This window comes from Procambarus clarkii, chromosome 37, assembly GCF_040958095.1.
Source record: "Procambarus clarkii isolate CNS0578487 chromosome 37, FALCON_Pclarkii_2.0, whole genome shotgun sequence".
Taxonomy (NCBI): Eukaryota; Metazoa; Arthropoda; class Malacostraca; order Decapoda; family Cambaridae; genus Procambarus; species Procambarus clarkii.
Window position 1 is genome coordinate 4139294 of NC_091186.1, and position 6494 is coordinate 4145787.

Below are 6494 nucleotides of genomic sequence, written 5' to 3' on the forward strand. Positions count from 1 at the left end.
AGAAGTAAGTGCAGCGCAAGAGGAGATAAAAGCCTAAAAACAGGCCCTCCTCAGACTCTGGGCCAGGCAACCAACCCCCAGGTAACAGGAGATGTAGCAATGGCAGGGACCCACTACAATGGATGCCACATTTGCTGAAATACTGAAGAGCCGAGATGCCATGTCCGATGAAAGCAGTAGTCTCACAGGAGGCAGCCAGATGCACAAGCCAGCTAATGGAAAGGAAAAGAGCTGTATTGGTGATAGGTGTTAAGAAACAAGAAGGGACCACAAGCGAGGAATGGAGGACTAAAGACAAAGCTGCAGTGGCAGGGATACTAAAGGAGATAGGATTGGAAGGAGCTGAACGAGATATAGAACAGTTTTTCCGGATTGGGGATTGCAAGAGAGAGACAAAAAGAGATTGAAAAAGGTAGTATTCAGGAACGAGGACACCAAAGAGAACATCCTAGTAAAGAAGAGCAAACTGAAAAATTAAAGGAATTACAGATAGGTATACCTTCAAAGGGACATGACCAGGGACGAGATAATAAGGGCAGCAGAAGCAAGGAAAAGGCACAGGGAGAGGGAAGGGAGCCCGGGAACCTCAGCCTTCAACCCAGCAATCCCAGAGGGGAGTGGGGAACCCTAATCCACCAATTCAGGAACCCCCAGAGGAGACTGCAACATCCCCAGCCCACCACCCCATAGGGCCCCCCGACCCCCCAGCAGAAATCCTTCCCTGTCCCTGCTCAATTCCCACTTATCACCCAAATCCTCCCCCCCCCTCCAACCCTGAGTATCCCCTGCTTTCTTATCCCCTAGCTTTCTTCCTGCCCCAGGCAGGCCCTGGTATGACCTAAGCCCTCCATCCCCCAACTCAACCTCCCCCAAACCACTGTTAACTACACCACAGGAGGGCGTGCCCTCTCCTCAAGCAATCCCTGCCCCCCAACCTCAAGCACTCCCTGCCCCCTCACCCCCAGGACTTCTTCCAGCCCCAAGCAGGCCTGAGCAAGACCTAAGCCATCCATCCCCCAACTCAACCTCCCCCAAACCACTGTTAACTACACCACAGGAGGGCGTGCCCTCTCCCCAAGCAATCCCTGCCCCCCAACCTCAAGCACTCCCTGCCCCCTCACCTCCAGGACTTCTTCCAGCCCCAAGCAGGCCTGAGCAAGACCTAAGCCATCCATCCCCCACTCCACCTCCCCCTGAACCCCTGAACCTCACAAAAGGATGAGCCTACCCAAGTAGCAATGACCATGCAACAACTTCCTACACTTGTAGGGAGTGAGGGTGAAAATGGATATAGGAAAGTGAGCTTCAAGGTAATGTACTCAAACATCGATGAGATTACCAATAAAGCAAGTGAACTGGCAGAAAGGACACAAGAAGAAAATTCTGATGTAACAGAACTCATGGAAACAAAATTGTCTGGAGTCATAACAGACGCTGTGTTTCCAAAGGACTACTATATAGTAAGGAAAGACAGGGAAGGGAGAGGAGGTGGAGGAGTGGCTCTGCTGATAAGGAAGGACTGGATTTTTGATGAGATGGGAATTCCTGGTTGTCACGGATTCAGAGATACACAACCGGAACTGTAACAATGGGTGGACCTAGGATAATAGTGGCAGTCATTTACAACCCTCCACTAAATGACAGAAGACCCAGACAGGAGATTGATAGGAACAACACGGCAAACAATAATATAATAGAGGCAGCAGCTTCAGTTGCCTGCAGGAAGTGCTCAAGGCTCATAATCATAGGCGGTTTCAACCATGGAAAGATAGACTGGGAGAATGGGGACCCACACGGTGGCGCAGATACATAGAGAGCTAAACTCTTGGAAGTGGTAACAAGGAACTTTCTGAGCCAGCACGACAGGGAACCCACAAGAGTGAGAGGCAATGATGAACCAGCTAGACTAGACTTGATATTCACCCTGAATGAGTCAGAAATAGGGGATGTCAAAATTGAAGCCCAAATAGGAATGAGTGACCACAGTGTATTGACATTTGAGTACTTGGTGGAAGTAGGGATAACATATCCAAGGATGGGATCGGAAGGGAAAAGACTAAATAGCCGAAGCGGAATATATGACGAGATGAGGAACTTCCTAAGGGGAATACCATGGGGAATAGAAGTTAGAGACAAGACTGTACAGGATATGATGGATTATGTCACCCAAAAGTGCCAGGAAGCTGCAGACAGGTTTATCCCGGTTCAAAAGGAGAAAAACGAAAAAAAAATCCATGGTTCAACCAGGAATGTTAGGTAGCGAAGTAACTGAGTAATAGAACATGGAGAAACTACAGAAATAACAGAACACTGGAGAGCAAGGAGAGATACCAGAGGGCCAGAAATGAGTACCTCAGAGTGAGGAGGGATGCAGAGAGACAGTGTGAAAATGACATTGCGAGTAAAGCCAAGACCCAACCAAAGCTGCTCCACAGCCACATCCGGAGGAAAACAGCAGTGAAAGAACAAGTGATGAAGCTGAGAAAAGGGGAGAACAGATACACAGACAAAGACAAGGAGATATGTGAAGAACTCAACAAGAGATTCCTGGAGGTCTTCGCAATAAAACAAAGAGAAGCCCTTGCACTAAATGAGGAGGAGGCAAACCAAGCAACCTTGGAGGAATCTGACCTCACCAGTGATGAAGTCAAAAGGTGTCTGCTAGAGCTGAATGTGAAAAAGGCTGTTGGGCCTGATAGAATCTCACCATGGATACTAAGGGAAGGTGCTGGTGCAGAAGCACTAAGTGTGCTACTCTCTATGGTGTATAACAGGCCACTGGAAAAAGGAGACCTACCAGAAAGTTGGAAGACAGCTAATGTAGTCCCAATATACAAGAAGGGAGACAGGCCAGAGGCACTGAACTACAGGCCAGTTTCCCTAACTTGTATACCATGCAAGGTGATGGAGAAGATCGTGAGGAAAAGGCTCGTAGAGCATCTGGAGGGAAATAACTTTGTAACACACCACTAACATGGGTTCAGAGATGGTAAATCGTGCCTCACAGGTTTAATAGAATTCTATGACCAGGCAACAAAAATTAGACAGGAAAGAGAAGGGTGGGCAACCTGCATTTTCCTGGACTGCCAGACAGCTTTTGACGCAGTACCCTATGAAATGCTGTTACAAAAGTTGGAGCAACAGGCAGGAGTAAAAGGAAAGGTGCTCCAGTGCATAAAGGAGTACTTAAGCAACAGGAAACAGCGAGTAACTGTCAAGGGGGGGGGGAGACATCAGAGTGGCGAGATGTGGACATCAGCGAAGTCCCACAGGACTCCGTACTTTGACCCCATCCTATTTCTAATATATGTAAACGATCTTCCAGAGGGTATACACTCATTCCTCTCAATGTTTGCTGATGATGCAAAAATTATGAAAATAATCTAGACAGATGAAGATAGACAGAGACTAGAAGATAACCTGGACAAACTGGAGGAATGGTTTAGAAAATGGATGCTACAGTTCATCTCAAGGAAGTGTAAAGAAATGAAATTAGGCGAAGGGAGCAGGAGGCTGAACACAAGGTACCATCTGGGAGGTGAAATCCTGCAGGAGTCAAATACAGAGAAAGATCTGGGGGTTGATATCACACCGAACCTGTCCCCAGAGGCCCACATCAAAAGAATATCATCAGCGGCATTTGCTAGGTTGGCCAACATAAGAACTGCCTTTAGAAACTTGTGTAAGGAATCGTTAAGGACCCAGTATACCACTTATGTCAGACCAATCCTGAAATATGCAGCTTCAGCGTGGATTCCATACCTATTTAAACACTAGACAAAGTTAGAGAAGATTCAGCGGTATGCCACCAGACTCGTCCCGGAACTGAGAGGAATGAGCTACGAGGAAAGGCTAAAGGAGGTGAACCTTACGTCCCTGGAAAACAGAAGAGTAAGGGGAGACATGATAACCACCTACAAAATTCTCAGGGGAGTTGTCAGGGTGGACAAAGACTCACTCTTCAGCACGGGTGGGACACGAACAAGGGGACACAGGTGGAAACTTAGTACCCAATTGAGCCACGGAGACGTTAGTATGAATTTTTTCAGTGTCTGCGTAGTTAATAAATGGAACGCACTAGGAGTAATGTGGTGGAGGCTGAATCCATAGACAGTTTTAAATATAGGTATGATAGAGCCCAGTAGGCTCAGGAATCTGGACACCAGTTGATTGACAGTTGAGAGGCGAGACCAAAGACACTAAGCTCAATCCCCGAAAACACAACTAGGTGAGAACACACACACACACACACACACACACACACACACACACACACACATACCAACCCCCAACTCCGGACCCCCTCAGCCGCATCACGTCAGACCCCCCCCCCCCCCCTAGCCCCCCCTGTTCCAGATCCTCCCAACCCCCGTCACACCCCAGACCCCCAGGACCTCCTTCCTAGACTCACCCATCCCAGACATCCCTTGCCCCCCAACTCCAGTGGAATCATGAGAAACTGAGAAGGGACAGAAGAGAGTCAGCTTTAAGGTCATGTATTCGAACATAGATGGGATTGCAAACAAGGCCAGTGAACTTAGGAAATGAACACAAGAATTAAACCCAGATGTCATTGGACTCACAGAAACAAAACTCTCAGGAATCATAACGAATGAGGTGCTTCCCCAGGACTACACTGCAATATGGAAAGAGAGGGAAGGAAGGGAAGGAGGCGGAGTGGCTCTACTGATGAGAAAGGAATGTAGTTTCGAGGAGATTTTTTTTCTGGACTGCGAAGGGTTTAGAAATTTCATAACAGGCACCATGACGATGGAAGGACCAAGAGTAGTAGTAGCAGTGATATATAACCCACCACCAAATGACAGAAGACCCAGGCAAGAGTATGACAGAAACAACATGGCATTTAACATTATCATGGAGAGAGCAGCCGCTGCTGTCTGTAGAAACCGATCCCATCATGGGGGAATTTAATCATAGAAGGATAGACTGGGAAACTGAGAACCACATGGAGGTGAGGAAACATGGAGAGCCATATTGCTAGAGGTGACGACTAGAAACTTTTTAAGTCAGCATGTCAAGGATCCTACGAGAATGAGAGTCAATGATGAACCAACAAGACTCGACCTAGTATTCACTCTGAATGATTCAGACATAAGGGAAATCGGTCTTGAAGCCCCCGTGGGTATGAGTGATCACAGTGTAGTGTTGTTTGAATATCTGGTCGAAGAAGGGTTAATGTACTCAAGGAAGGGACCAGAAAACAAGAGGCCAGCATTCCGGAAGGGAAACTATGAGGAGAAGAGAAAATTCCTAACTGAAATAGCTTGGGAAACAGAGCTCAGAGGAAAGACGATGGAAGTAGTTCATTAAAAGGGAATACCTCTGTACACGAAACATTTGCATAAATAATGATAAAGTGCTCAGAAACAATGTCCACAGTGAGGGAGGTAACCATGCAATAGCTACCTCACAAGAAGCAGCAAGGTGCACCACTCAGCTGCTGGAAAGAAAAAGATCAGTGCTTACTGTGCACATCAAAGTACAGGAAGGCTCCAATAGGCAAGAATGGAATAGTAAGGATAGAGCGGCAGTGAATGTTGTGCTAAAGTGGCTAAAGATGGAAGGGGCTGTAAAAACACTGAGAAGGTTTTCAGATTGGGCTGGTACACCAAGGACAGAGACCGCCTGATAAAGATAGTCTTTGCAAACGAGATCATGAAAGAGGATTTTCTCGCAAGGAAGAGCCATCTGCAATATGTGGGAGAATACGAAAAAGTACTCGTCCAGAGGGGCATTGACAAGGGAGGAGAGAGCCATGGCGACAGAAGCGAGGAAGAGACACAGGATGAGAGAAGAAAACCAGGAAATCACAGCCCCCAACACAACATTCCCAGAGGCGAGGGAGGAACCCACAACCAGCATCCCAGTCACACCAGAGGAGAGGGAAACACCAGCTTTCTCCTCTATGGAAACCCTCCCAACCCCTCACCCTCCCTGTCCCCACTCAAATGCTCAGTCAAAGCTCCCTTCCCCCCCTTTCCTTGTTGCCACCCTATCACCCCTCCCCCTTTCCCACTATGTCTCCCCTCCCCCTATTCCCATTCCATCCCCATTCTCTCTTCTTCTCGTACCCTCCATATCCCCCCTCCTCCCATATCCCATACCCTCCCTTGACCCCCCCACCTCTCAACCCAGTATCCTCTGAGACCACTGTTAACCACCTCAATAATCTTCACAGTTTTGGACACACACGTTTCTCCATCAGCAGAACGCTCACCAAGAAGGGGACATGAGAATGAACAGAAGAAAGCGAGCTTCAAGGCAATGAAGACTAACGTAGATGGGATTACAAATAAAACAAGTGAACTTGGAGAATGGGCCCCTGGAAGAAAACCCAGATAAAATATCCTTCACAGAAACAAAGCTAACGAAAACCATACCAAATACAGTGTGTCCACAGGACTACTGTGTTGTGAGGAAAGAGAGAGAAGGTAGAGGAGAAAGTGGTGTAGCTCTGCTGATAAGAAAAGGGT